We start from the raw sequence: 16172 nt of genomic DNA on the forward strand, positions 1-16172 counted from the left end.
ATTTTGTATACATATATTTATAGTTATGTTTTTATGTAATAAGATTTTATATACATATATTTATAATTATGTTTTTATGTAATAAGATTTTATATACATATATTTATAGTTATGTTTTTGTGTAATAAGATTTTATATATAAATTTATTGTTTTTGTGCGAGGACACAATATCAAAGTTACAACAACTAAGTATTTTTAACTAGTTATACACAATATTAACCGACCATTATTACAAAAACATGATCCACAGATAAACAAAATTGTCGATTATAAATTTTAAAGATTAAAATACAATACTGTGTTCCCATTTGACAGTTTTTATAGGTAGCCGAAGTGTATTTCAGAATACTATGTTAAAAATAACAAAAATAAACTTGTCAACATCACTCACCATGAACTCTTGGAATGCTATTTTACCAACGAATAGTGGGATTGACGACCATATAATAACGCCCCCACGGCTGCAAGGACGATCATGTGTGATATGGCGGGGATTCGCCCGAACTACTTGGTCATGCCAGACCGAAATAAATTTATTAGTGACCGTTTCTGTCTTGGTCAGCAGACATGTGTTCTGAAGTGACAAGCATAAAAACAAAACAAAAACAAACAACTATACTTAAGAAGAATTGACTGAAAATTCTTCTAAGTATAAGAAATAATTGCTTCACGCACCAAAAGACAAATGTAATAGAATTTTTATCGATTCCTTAAAAGTGAATCGAATGTTCCGATTCGAAAACCAGCAAGGCAATATTTTGAGCAAGGAGTCTTAGAAAAAGAAAAAAAAAGAGACACATGCTTTTTATGAAGAAAGACGACAGAAGGAGGTTCGAAAATGAAATGAGGAGAAGCTGGCAGCGAGGCCTCGTTTAAAATATATTAACACCAAATCATCTCTATCGGACTTCTGTCTCATTGTGTTTTACCTTCATAGCCCACAAACTAAACAATACGTCTTCGTCTATTTAGATTATAAAAGTTTATTTCGTCACACACTAATTACTACAAGTGATACAGCTCCTTCTGGTGTTAAGATCTGGGTGTAAAATGTCCTTTTTTCTCTCTCTCTCTCTTTTTTTTTTTTTTCGTTCATCGTTGTGAGACCCCTGTATAGACCCGGTATTGCCCAGTTCTCGTTGAAAGTGTGACTTCGATGTGTAAGTTGAAACACAGATATTGTGAACTCTTGTTGTTAGTTTTGCATCTCCCCCCATATTCTTATATTTCTGTTTGAGGGGCGCATTTCCGCAATTATTTTCCATATAGTCACTTCTCCACCAGTTAGTAAGTAGACCAGACTTCTAACGTTTAAAGTCCCTGAATAATGTTTTCGGTATTAACAAAACTCCTATTGCTGTAATCATAGTTGTAGTTAGGCCTAGTCCATCAGACGAGAGTGCATCCAGCGTTATAACTGAACATTCAGACTGTTTTAGCACAAAACCTTATGATTCTATTTACTTTTCTTGATCAGACATTCGAGATAACATCTCAATGGACGAAACATGTCTACCTTTAGAAAGCCCCTTTGGTTGTCGTCACTCCTTCAATACAAAAGATATGGTTGTATGTAGAAAACATGCTACCTCGTGACAATTGGACATTGTAGTGACATCTGAGTCTTAAACAGGACATATGTATGAGAAAAAATAAAATTTACTAGATCGCACTTAACCGTGGTGTTACGGTTTACGCTATCTTCATGTCTTGACATCTCTACTAACCACTACACCACGTTACTCTATCAAAAGAATTGTATGTTGTTTTATTATAGCCAAGCTACATCGGGCTATCTGCTTAGCCCACCGAGGGAAATTGAACCCTTGATTTTAGCGTTGTAAATTCGTAGACTTACCTCTGTACTAGCAGGGAACTGTCAGAAGGAAATGACTAAAACGATAATAGTTTGTGTTAATGTACCTAACTATTTGTTAAAACCTTAAAAAAGATGGTGTTTTATACATATGTATGTGTGTATATATATAATCTACATTTTTGTTCCCGTCAGTGATGCACAGAAAGCTTAATTACTGAGATATAAATAAATTCGTTAAAACTAGTGTAATAATATTGTGTCAGATACTGTTTACTTGTTTCATCGTGACCTTAAAATTACACAGAACATTAAGGTACGCACTTCATAAGAACCCACGCATAAAAAAATAGTTCCAACTCAAGGAAAGAAATTTCCATCTATGTCATCGATATGATTCAACCACGAATCAAAACACAGTAGTTGCCTAAAGTACGGCTGGGAATAATATCAATACACTTACAGCTGGACCAATCATGTACGTACATGTAGCTAAACGGAAAGGTTTCAGAACCCTAACGTTCGAGTATAGGGAATTTAATTTCGAACTGCTGGCCAGAGGAAATGCTGGCAGTCAGCGGCATCCAACGCAAAAGGGATTTGTTTGGCTTCTGGAAGTGACTGACATTTTTATGGTGTGTCTTTAGATGAAAATATGTAGAATGCTAAAGGCCATCGCGTCTCGATCCTTGGACCTTCCAGTATTTTAAGTACTGGGCCTTCTACCGGCCATCACACTTTAATTCATTGGAATCATTATTACAGAGTAGCATAACCAAACTTTACAGCTAGTCAGAGTATGTTACGTCAAATTAAAAATATAGCGAAAGATAAAACACGAAAAAAGTATGAGCCTGGTGGTTAGATTGCGAGTTTGAATCTCATCACTGAATATGATCATTCTTTCAGCCATGGGGACATTATAACGTAGTGATCAATCCCATTATTCATAGATAAAGAAAACCCTAATAGTTGACGATAGGTAGAATTAACTAGATATCTCACCTCTAATTTATCTCTTCAAAATAATGGACTGCTAACGCAGGTTGTGTGGGTGTGCGGCTTTGTGCGAAATTACGGTAAGGGGGCGTGAACCAGGGATCTTTGAATTCATGGTCTGTCACACAAACCAATAGAGGAATAGGCTTATTAAACAAAATATCATAAATATGAAAATTCAGATAACAGTTGAAAATTAAATAAAAGTTCTTTATTACACAACTGATGGTTTACGTAAAAACCTGTAAACATATTTTATAAACTTTGCAGATAGATATCGAAACATGTTTAAAAGTTTGGTGTGTTTGTGTCAGACATTTGCGTAATTTTTTTAAATTATAAGCTGAACATATTTCCCAATTTGATGACTCATAAATGTACTTCAAAAATAAACACTATTTCTTGATAATTTTCTTTCATTTGCTAATCCTATATGTAAACTTATAAAGTGTATTAGATATCAATCAATAAGGTATAAAGCCAATAGTTGGCTAAGCCCGAATACCCGACCACTTTTTATGTTCAGTTTGTTTTTTGAATTTCGCAAAAAGCTCCTCGAGGGCTATCTGTGCTAGCCGTCCCTAATTTAGCAGTGTAACACTAGAGGGAAAGCAACTAGTCATCACCACCCACCGCCAACTCTTGGGTTACCCTTTTACCAACGAATAGGGAGATTGACCGTCACATTATACCGCCCCCACGGCTGAAAGGGCGAGCATATTTTGGTACGACCGGGATTTGAACCCGCGACCCTCAGATTACGAGTCGAACGCCTTAACCCACCTGGCCATGCCGGGCCCCTTTTATGTTCATGTATTTCAGTCGGTGTAAGTTATTTTGTAACATTACGATGTCTGCTGGATTTTATGGCAGGATTTGTAAACCTTATTAGTGGAATTACTATGGTAACAGCAACGATACAACGGAACTTATATCAGCATAGACCTACACTTTGTAATCGCAAAAGAAAACAAAGTTCCTGTGACATGCTGAATAGGCCTTAAGAGTTGGATATATAATTATTGATAACCACAGAATTAATTATCATATTTGACATAAATTGTACACCGTGTAACTTCACACAAATTTATTTGATATTATTGATACGCGTATAAAACTGTAATCAAAAGTTTCACTACGTGGCTAAAATGAAGTAAACAAAGTTGTAAGTATAAGAAGTATGTTAAAAGTATTGTAATTATTAGAATAAATACACCTTTTAACTGTCGCTTAGCTATATCTCTTGAAAACCCCAAGGCCTAGCGTCTGGTTATCAAGGTTCTCCACCCGCAATTTGCGGGTTTTTAAAAGTTCGGGTTCTTTCAGCCGCGGCGGGTTCGCATCCCGGTCGCGCCAAACATGCTCGCCCTTTCAGCCGTGGGGGCGCTATAATGTTACGATCAATCGCACTATTCGTTGGTAAAAGAGTAGCCCAAGAGTTGGCGGTGGGTGGTGATGACTAGCTGCCTTCCCACTAGTCTTACACTACTAAATTAGGGATGGCTATCCCTCGAGTAGCTTTGTGCGAAATTTAAAAACAAACTTTCAGCCGCGAAGGTGTTACAAAGTTGCGAATATTCCCATTTTTCGAGTGTATATTGTTTGTCTTCCTTCTGTTTACTCATTTTAAAAATGACTGGCTGTCTTCCCCTTAAAAGCTTTTATTTTTAAATTGATTGGCTGCCATCCCCTTAAAATATTTCATTTTTAAGTTAACTGGCTGCCTTCTCCTTAATCTATCATTTCTAAGCTGACTGGCTGCCTTTCCCTTAAAGTCTGTTATTTCTAAGCTGATTGGCTGCTTTCCTTCTAATCTTTCATATCGCTATGCTTCAAATTCGACAAACGAATTAAAACCCAAATAATTGCATTTTGCATACTTCAGTGTATGGGTGTGGAAAGTAAGGACTGCAGAAAGAGGGTTTGGTACGAATATATTATCAGTTACATAATTTGTAATGCATCTTTCTTCTATATTTTACATTCGTGATGAGCAAACTATGGGGTGCGCTCCCGAAAGGTGTGCAAACCATGACTATAGGAGCATTTAAGTATGATATGAAAGTAAAAAGTTAAAAATAAATAACTTTGAAAAACCACCGTACAAATATACTCTTCAAAAAAAAAGAAACGCAAAAGGCAAAATATGAGACACATTGTTAATAAGTTTATTCCGGGTAGTTCTGTATGACATGTGTGAAACTTTGCACATTCACTGCTGAACATCCAAAGTCTGCAAAGGCGAAGTCCACGCTCACTAGGTGAAGTTTAACGTCACTCAACGTCAATAACGAGTATGCCCCCCGTAAGCATCAATAACTGCTTGGCATCTCCTGCCCATGGAATCGATGAGATGACGAATTAATGGCTGTCCTCTCAGCCTGCAAAGCTGCTGCAAGCTGAGGTAGAGTCTGCGGTTGAGGTTGTCGCCGTCGCAGACGTCGGTCCAACTCGTCCCAAAGATGTTTGATGGGGTTTAAATCTGGTGATCTGAAGGGCCAGGGAAGAACGTTGATGTTGTGGTGTCTCAAGAAGACAGTGGTGAGTCGAGCTGTGTGAGAAGGGGCGTTGTCATGTTGAAAAACGTCGTTGACGTTCACCATGATGGGTTGCACATGGGGCCTAAGAATCTCGTCAACGTATCGTTGAGCCGTAAGATTCCCTCGAATGTGCAAAAGGTCTGTTCTGGCATTGTAGGCGATGGCAGCCCACATCATAACGCTGCCACCACCATATCTGTCAACATCCTGCACACAGTTTGCTGCAAAACGTTCACCTCGGCGACGGTAAACACGGGTCCTTCCATCCTGCCTACGAAGCATAAACGTGATTCAACGCTGAACCAAACATGCCTCCATCGTCGATGAGGCCATACCCGATGTGCCAGAGTCCACTGCAGCCGTGCTTGACGATGTTGCTGGGTGAGGATGACGCCTCTGACTGTACGTCGAGATCGGATTCCTGCATCTCGTCGACGGTTGCGTACGGTCTGATCAGAAATCCTACGCAGCCCTGGTATGGTTGAGGCAGTAGACGTCGCAGTGGTGGTCCTATCCCGAAGGTGATGTAACCGGATGTAGCAATCTTATGCGGGCGTGGTCACACGAGGTCTGCCAGATCGTGGACGGTCACGAGTTGATCTATGTTGTTGGTGACGATTCCATAGCCTTGTGATGGTGCTTTGGTGGACATTCACAGCTCTGGCAACATCTGATCGAGATTCGCCTGCTTCCAGCGTTGTTGCGTTCAATCAGTCTTGGCGTAACTGTATTGCGTGTCGGTGGCTTAACACTGAGCTATGGAAACCGAGAACCCGTCACTTTTATAGGGATTTTGCACATGTTGCACTTGCAGAACATGCAGATCTCTCAAACAAATTTATTGGACACGCATGCGTTTTGGCGAAAAATCCGATGTTTTCCTCCGTTTTCAAAGTGCACAACTTTTATTGTCATTTTGGTCTGGCAATCAGTGCCTTAACACGTGTAACATCACATACTCTGAGCTTGTAACGTTATTACATATATTTCTCTTTAAAATAAAAAAAAAATCCCTTTTGCGTTTCTTGTTTTGAAGAATATATTACTACTATTAATTAATATAGTACCAAGAATTATGATGGATAAAGACATGTATAGTATATACATAGATAAGATATCCGATTACTCAAGGTACCGGGAGGGGCTTAACTCAACGCATCGTTAGAAAGGAGGGCGCTATTAAAAGCAAAACAAAAAACTTTTCCACATACTCGATCTTTATACTCTGAGAGCCAGCATATCTCTCTGACATTTTTGCTAAGGTGCTAATGGAAATTTAACTTCGTCTCTGTATGATATTATTCTGGGATTTTTTAAATGTTATTTTGTAGAAAGTTGGCGCCGACTAGGTGTCCTTTTTTCCTTCCTGCCAAATCACTGATAACACGTTATTCCAGAGACCTTACAAATACGGTATTTCGACCCTCACACACCTTTTAACAGTTAAATATAATATAATATTTCGATGATTTATTGATCATTACTCTTCAACGAAAAGTTTATTTATTTTAAGTGCCAAGAAGCACAGTGACCGCTGCAGGAATCGAACCCCGAATTTTAGTACTACAACCTTATTGATAAATTACCTGAAACCCAGTTCAGTGACTATTATAGATAAACACTTTTTGATACCTTTTTATTAAAACAACTAATTTTTACAAGTTTGATACTAAAGAACCAGTTTTTACAAGTAAATAAAAACAACTGTCCATTTAAATGAATAATTTATCACTCTTACCCGTAACATCTGTAAGTAATTACTGCATACTACCACTACATGGATAATGTCTTAATATAAGGATTTCCTTTAACTATAATCAACAACCCTAGAAGTAATAGCTGGAAAATGTTGAATTGATTTTGAATCGTTTTATTAAAACATTCAATCTGTTGCATTATAAGTTTTAATCATATCATCAACTACTATTGACTTAATACATTATATTATACAATAATTATTTAAAATAAAAATACACATGTATATCACACAGGAAAGAAAAAATAATAAATTATTCAAAAATAGGAAATTTCACAATATTTCGATTTATAATAAACCACCAGCATTCTAGAATCTAATTTTTTTAAATAATTCTAATTCAGTATTTCGTTCTGACCACATACTTTCTGATGTAATTCATGACTTCAATCAGCTAGTGAAATAACATGATAATTTCTCTTCAGTTGTTTTAACATAAGGAATATGTTGATTGTTTATGTAACTCCACCAGTAACTGTATGTAGTCCTCTTTCCTAAAATAATGATGAAAGTACACACCTTAATTAATTTAAAATTATTACAACTTTTATAAGAGTGTAAATTCCAATAATCGTACGATTCACTTGTTCTTCTCAAAATTTTTGAACTTATCTTAGAATTCATGTGTAATAAAAGTTCGTTTGTAATACACCTGAAATACATATTCCATTTGTTACCTGTTACAGCATAAACATAATTCGTTTTCATTTACATTTAGTATGGTTAGATAGTACATTATAAGTCTCCACTATATATCTGTATCACGTTTTTTAGCCCTACTTTTGTATATTGTTTTCCATATTCTTTTTAATAATTTAGGATGGTAGCTTTCCAAAATTATTTTATTTTCTTTTACTGAGTTTCTGTACAATGTTTTAATGTCCTCTTCTGCTACTGGTGATTCTAAACTAGATGTATTAGCTTGTTTGTTGTTAGTTAACTTTTCGTTGTTACTAGTTAATCCTATAAGATAAAAACTTTATTGTAATCACAGTTAATAAACATTTCAAGCGCTTTTCGTTTTCATCATTATATAATTGTGATAAAGATATTAACCTTATGTTTTCCTATTTAGTTATTTCGTTATCTAAAATGTCTTATACTGGTTTCATCTGATTTACCAACCAGTAAAAATAACAACATGGATTCCCTGTTTTCTATCTAATAAATAAGAAATTAACAAAAGAGGCTCTTTAGAAGTGCTTGGCCAGATTGGTTTTTAAAAAAACATTCCTAACTTTCCTCGTGGTTCCATATTATCCATTAAAAGAACTGTTAGAAAACCAAAACATGGATATGATACGCCCTTTTAAAAATTGTAATTTGGATGGGTGAACTGGTGAGTTTATGCAACACACGTTCGAAGTAACGAAACGTAAAAACAGTTTATCATTCAGGGATGTACGATTTAATCCACCTTCTTCAAAAGGTAAAGTATTTCTATTACCCCAATGAACTTAATTCGAACAAATTGTATGAAAGTATTTTGAAAATTAGGTGGTTCTAACACCTAAAATCTGTTATCTAGTATTATATAGTATCTATATAATACTAATAATAATTTGATTAATAATTAATATTTTTTTATTTTAATGATAAAAAGGTTGAAAACGCTACTACATTTCTCTTTCAGTTCATCCTAGTTTGTCTGAATCCACACCAAAGAATTTCCTAAATATACTCCAAATATTTCTAATTCCTTGATTCGACCGGGTATAGCCCAGTGTATTTTATATTCTTGTTCTCAGAGCGCTAGACCATAAACCAAATAATATTTCTTCATCGATTCCGAATATATTTCTAATTCCTTGATGATATTCTGACAACTGTTTGATATAAATGTTTATATTGTCAGCATTAGATGATAAAATAAGTATTTCATTACAATTATGACTTCATATTGAGCTTAAGGAACTAATTTTCTTTGTAAAATTACAAAGAAAAGATTCTATTGCAGTGTAATAAAAAATACTTATTTGATCTCTTTACCTTAAACCCGTCTTAAAAGAAATAGCTGTAGTTGAAACCAACCAATGAACAACTACATTGCTTCAGTCGCTTTTATAATATTCACACCCAATCCAAATTTTCTAAATATATATTTTTAAATAATTATGATTAATGCGGTCAAAGGCTTTTTCAAGATCTAAATTTAGAATAGCTAAAGGTTGAGTTTTTTTACTTGTGTATTTAAATATATATATATAGAGAGAGATAGAAAATTAAATTTAGTAAGTACTTTATTACTTCTAAGAATTTATATAACCTTCATATAACGTTACATATACCTTTAGCCTCCTATCTACTAGCGTTAGAAATAAATAAATGACAATGAAATTGGGTTAATAGCAACTCACAACTAGCTGAATGTATTCTGAATGGTCAGTATTACATGTGCAACGCCTAATGATTAAGGATTCGAACCCGCCGTGGCCAGCGCACATGTGCGCTAAAACAAAGAAACAATGAACTTAAGTTATTTGCATATACTTATATTAGCAACACATTCGTACACCGCCAGTATAAATAACAACTTTTAGAGACCTTTATTGTTAAAAGATTTGTTTTAACATGGTAATCTTAATAAATTCAAACAATTTGTTCCACTTTTGACTCAACAATTCCAATTGTTTTGTGACTCAAATCTAAACACATATAATTCTTATTATGTTACCTGCAGATAATTTCCCCCTCATTTTCCCTTTAATTTGTCAATTTCTGATTGAAAACTTGGTTAGGGCCCTCTACTTGCAATTTGAGGGTCGCGGGTTCGAATCCCCATCACCCAAACATGTTCGCCTTTTCAGTCATGGTGTCGATATTATAATGTGACAGCCAACCCTACTATGAGTTGGTAAAAGAGTATCCCAAAAGTTGGTAGTGGGTCGTGATGACTAGTTGCCTTCCCTCTAGTCTTACACTGCTAAATTACAGACGGCTAGCTTTGCGCGAAATTCAAAAACAATGTATTGCAAAGTTTTGGATCCGCTCGCTCGTAGATTTATGTCTATAATTTTACTTTATTAAACTTTCTATATCAGTACTAATGGTTGAGGTGAGAATGGGGTGGTTATACTTCATTTTAATCTACGTGGAACAATTTAACATCACTAAAAACAACTAGTAACAAGGCTTACAATCTCAGGTTCGATTTCCTGCGGTATACACAGCGTAGAAGAATCACTATGTAGCTTTGAGCTTAACAATAATAGCCAATCATCGTAACTACTTTAACCTTATTGTTTAAATTACGGCTAGCCAAATAAACTATGGAACTTTGCTTACATTCTTTTAGAAGAATATGTTTATAGAAGCATTTTCAACACAATTTATGTGTAGTTTTTTGTCTCTCACTCTTTTTTTCTTTTTTTTGGGGGGTTGGAGGAGAAAGAAGACTGAAGACTTCAAAGCTGATGCAGCAGCCAATACCCATTATTTCTTGATTGGTGTAAACTTAGTTACGGTTTAAATGTCGAAAGTCAACGAATTATTAGAAACCAATAGGCCTGATTTTTTATAAGAAATCAAATTAACTGTAGATGTTTCTTTCGTCTTAATCTGTCCTTTGTGGCTCAAATTCAAAGATACGCGAAAATAGTAGGTTAGATCTACCTGCCTGGCATGGCCAAATGGGTTAAGGCGTTCAAGTCGTAAGGTGAGGGTCGCGGGTTCGAATTCCGGTCGCACCAAACATGCTCGCCCTTTCAGCCGTGGGGGCGCTATAATGTGACGATCAATCGTACTATTCGTTGGTAAAAGAGTAGCTCAAGAGTTGACAGTGGGTGGTGATGACTAGCTGCCTTCCCTCTACTCTTACACTGTTAAATTAGAGACGACTAGCACAGTTAGTCCTTGTGTAGCTTTGCGCAAAATTAAAAAACAAACAAACAAAATCTATCTCTTTTTTTACCTCCCACAAATAACTCACTGTTCAAGAGGATATTCATTAGCTAAACTGGACGATGTGAGAAACGGTAACAATATATACAGTGTAGAGATTAGTCAGTACTATATCTCGTAGAAATAAAGAAACACTTAAAAAAATAATCGCTGACTAGGCAACAACAGGAATACTCCTTTTTTTGTGCCATAATTTAATAACAAATTAATGTGTTAAATACGAGATAGCATTAGTGTCATATAATGTAGTGTAGGATTTAGAAGGGTTGCACTATTCGTTGGTAAAAGAGTAGCCCAAGAGTTGGCGGTGGGTAGTGATGACTAGCTGCCTTCCCTCTAACCTTACACTACTAAATTAGGGAAATTCAAAAAATAAACAAACAAAAACAACCTGTGCTGCAACGGGTTTACGTTCCAAAGCTTTCTTTAAAGATGTATACTTGCTTTTATTTAACAAAATTCCCATGGCCAAGCGTGTTAAGGCGTTCGACTCGTAATTCGAGGGTCACAGGTTCGCATCCCGGTCGCACCAAACATCTTCACCCTTTCAGCCGTGGGGGCGTTATAATGTTATGGTCAATCCCACTATTCGTTGGTAAAAGAGTAGCCCAAGAGTTGGCGGTGGGTGGTGATGACTAGCTGCCTTCCCTCTAGTCTTACACCGTTAAATTAGGGACGGCTAGCGCAGATAGCCTTCGAGTAGTTTTGCGTGAATTTCAAAAGACATACACAAAAGCTAGAACCTGATAATGTAGTGATATGATTGGACTAGTCCAGGATAGTGTGGCTGTCATGGGTGGCGCAGCATTAGTGGCGAAAGGTGTAGAACAAAAGATGGGTTCTTATATTCTATAGTTAATGGTGTTAAACTTGAAATTCTTGGGCAGATGCAGAGAGGAGTGGTTTTTCTTATTTTTGCATTTACAATTTCATTTCATAGATGTTTTATATTGTCACTGATGTTATTTTCTACCTCACTGATTTATTTCTCAAAATTTATTATTAGGACCTTCTAAACATTATAGATGTCTTTTTGTACTTAATTTTTGACATTATTGTTCTTTTCTTGTAATTCTTCGGTTTTGTTCTTGTAATCTCTCCTTACATATCCAATACTTTCTTTGATTTTGCTTTCAATGAAGTATATTTTTATTTTTAATTCTTCTTTAAATTTTACATCTCTTTCTTTTGGATCTTCTCACAAATCCGTGTCTTACTTCTCGATTCTTTTATAATTTTCTGTAATTTTTTTTCTGGTTCCATTTAATTGTCTGCCCCTTTCTTCTCGTTCGTCTCTCCATCCCACTTTTAATATGAATGGTCATCTTGAAATTTAATCTACACATTATATATTTACCAAAACAATGCACTCCTGATAATAGTTTTGTAACAGTTTCGTTTGTCTGGAGAGTTATCTGAATTAATTGGTAAAATCTCAAAGTCCAGTTCATTTAATGACAACAGAGGCATTTTAATTTTACAACTTCAACTTCTACAAGTAACTATAGGCTTATCTTAAGAAATAAAATAAAACAGTTATTTACTAATCAGTTTTACTCTTGTATTCATTACGCAACTATAAGTTGATTTACTAACGTTTAGCAGTCCTGTAACGTTCTCAGATTGAATTGATTTCCTCAAAGAGAATTAGGTTGGATCACTTCACAATGGGAAGACTGGCCATATACAGTGGAGCGCCATTAAGCCGCGGACCAGTAAACCGCGAAATCGCTTAAGCCGCTGTAGCAAGTCTTGTGAGCAATGTGAGCGAGGATTATCGCGGCTCACCGCTAATTTAAGAACGTGTAAAAACGCGGCTTACGAATTTAATCCTGGCTTTATAACTTCAAGGGGATATTTAAAAAAGGATTTGCTTTAATTTGGGAAATAAATAAAATATATTACAATAGAAATCGACCGTTAATCTACCTTATCCGCTCTCTATGTCAGCTTTATGGAGGCCGCCATTGTTACCGAATCACACCTCTCCATACATTAAAGTTAATCCGCGGTAAATCCGTGAAAAATGTGATCAATAATTAAAGTATTATTTTTTAATTCGATAATCCGATATAATGGTCACGCAATGGCCCGAATGAGGCTTCTCAGCGGAGCTGTTGGCGACTTCAGCTTTTCAGTCACAAAGGTTTAAGCCGCGGACCACTTACGCCGCGGTTAAGCAGGTTGACGCAGCTTAACGGCGCTTCACTGTACATTACACAGCGATACTGGATTTTAGCTAACTGAGCTTGAGCAAGGAAATAAACAGACTGGACTTAATTTGTAACGTACAATGACAGTGCTCTTTATGGTTATTGAGATGTTAAGCAGAGTAGAAATAACCAGGGCTAACAGTAACTTCAGGGTTTCATCTATTGCACTTTGTCTCATAGAAAATACGTGGCTATCCATGGAGAACTAACGGCTTTACCAGCACTAAGGCAGCGGACATTAATATAAAGGAGCATAAAACCATTGAAGAGTAGTTGGTTACCTCCAGTAGTAATTGTCACGAAGAAATTGGTATTGGAGATTCCATATTGATTTGAGACAGGTGAACACTAACTCATATTGACACCTTTCCTTTGCTATGGACAGACGAATGTTTAGACACATTGGAAGATTCCTATCGGTTCAACATATTAGATCTGGCATCCAAATGGCAAGTCGTGTTGGATGGCGAGAACGAAACAAAGATTGCTTTTCGCATGAGAAATGGCTTGAAATAGTTTCGTGTCATGCCAGTTGTTCCGTGTAACGTGCCCATTAGGTTAGAGTAGCTAATGGAGTTTACACTGAAAGGACTCCTGTTTTACATCGAGGATGGTTTGGTGTTTGAGTTATAACTTAAAGCCTGAAAATGGCACTCCAGCAGATAAAGAAAGCAGATTTGAAACTGTAACCAAGAAAATGTTCTTTCAAGTACACATTTCCATAGCCCTAGCTGAAATAGCAAAGGTGAGAAGTTAGCCCTAACTTACACTAAACAACAAGTTTCCTTGCTTTTCATCATATTATCGATGGTTTGTGGCAGACTTCTTTAATATAGCAGCATTATTGTCTACTTTTGCCAAAGAATGTGAACTAGCATTCTGATTTATAAAATTTGCTTTAGTGGAGGCTTCATCATCAGCACACCCACAATAAGAAAATGTATTCCTAATGCTATAAAAGTTGCAACATAAAGTTGCACATGCAATCACATACAGTAATCTTACACCCATTTTTCCTCAAAATAAGTACTGTATGATAAAGAAAGAACTGCTTGTTATTGTCATCTTCATAAAACACTATCAACACTACTTTTGTGGTAAAGGTATAGGTGAATACTATGGTATTCTGAAATGGTTGATGAACTTTAAGAATATATAAGGAATGAAAATACGTTGGATAACATTATTACACAAATGTGAGTTCATCATATTTCCTCACCCAAGCCTGTAGCGTAGAAATAAAAATACATTATCTCACTATATGGTGAGATCCTGTCGTTTATTGGAATGTCCTAATCATGAATACTATGTGTAATAAGAGATTCAATCAGTGAAGGGTTTCAACAATTAACACTTTGGCTACACTCAGGAAAGCAACTTAAGGACCCGGATCTAGTATTGGTGCTTCTTGCAGTGATCAAGGTAAATTGCAGCCAGCAAAAACTGACTAATTCAACATGAAACACCACGTAACTTGTGGCACTTGTATGGTCAGTTATGAGAGAAAGAAGGTATGTTGTACTATAAGTGTCAACCACTGATTGTCATATTGTTCTATAACTAATTGTCCTCAGATCTCTAAGATACGAGTTCCTCCAGACCTTTCCATAATTCAAAGATTGTAGGACATCAAGGTGTTACTCATAGTTTCACTAATATTCAGTGCCACGTTCTGGTCAAAGTCGAACCAAAAGGTTTGTCACTGGTATAAATAAGATGTCAAAAGAAATGTTACAAGAGAGTAAAGTAATGGATGTACCAGAATGGATAATGGATCTAGTCGTGGTGTTTTACTTCACTCTTGTATCAGCATGAAATATGAAAACAGGAGTCGTGTCTGTGTGCAAAGAAGTGTCACGTGTTGTGAATTTATTGGTCAAAGGAAACCACCATGCAACAATATATGTAGTAGATGAATATGACAGCAAGTAAACACCATGGTAAAGTAGTAATTATAGAAGTTATAATTCCGTTAAATGCTAGTAAATTAATATTTGATTTTAAATGATTTAAAGTGTTAATACGACACCAGCCACAAATGTTGAATATTCATTACAAAATTCCTTTTGAACAAACAATATAAAGAAGCATGAAAACATTGAAAAGAAAATCTGATTACCTTTAGTAAAATATATATATACATATATATTTATATTCAAATTACACATTTAATAAAGACAACTCACTCGGGCAAGATTTAATGATTGAGTGAGCCATCTAGTAGGGACCTGAGATATTAAAATAGGCTTAAGTCACTAGGATTTAGTACCATATGTTTTTATGAGTACAAATTGTATATGCTGTTAGCTAATTGTGTAAATTTATTTATTTATTCAGTCACATAGTGAATAAGAGTGATTTCTTTATTTTATTTTATGTGTAAAACAGTAAATTGTATTGCAAACCTTGTTTTTACGTATGAATAAAAAAACATTAACTGGTTTTACTTCTGAAGGTACATACTACAGAATTATTGAAGTTAATTTTTTTTTATTTGACCTTAATTTTTGTTTGTTAAAATTAGAATAGTTTTCATATATATGTATACAATGTTTTATTATTTATATATATTTTTGTTAGGCAATGTGTTCTTTTATTTTAGCTAACTGTTTTTATTTTTAGAACAAAGTCTAATTGAGTTATCTGATTAATCTACCATGGGAATTGAACCCCAGATTTTAGTATTTAGAGTCAGAAAACTTACCACTGTTCCCCTGAAGGACACACTAGTGGAATTTTAGAATGAAAGCATGAAGGAATTGCAAAGGATATTAACTGTTTAAGTAGTTGTTAATACCTCATGATTTTAATAACTTGGTGAATATAAAATGGTTTGTATATATGTATATATTACTTTGCTTACTGGCATCATTAAATGTAACTGTTCTTTACTAGATATATTCTTGTCAAAAAGATGACCAATACAAATAAAGGTAATTCTGGTGGA

This window comes from Tachypleus tridentatus, chromosome 9, assembly GCF_004210375.1.
Source record: "Tachypleus tridentatus isolate NWPU-2018 chromosome 9, ASM421037v1, whole genome shotgun sequence".
NCBI classification, from domain to species: domain Eukaryota; kingdom Metazoa; phylum Arthropoda; class Merostomata; order Xiphosura; family Limulidae; genus Tachypleus; species Tachypleus tridentatus.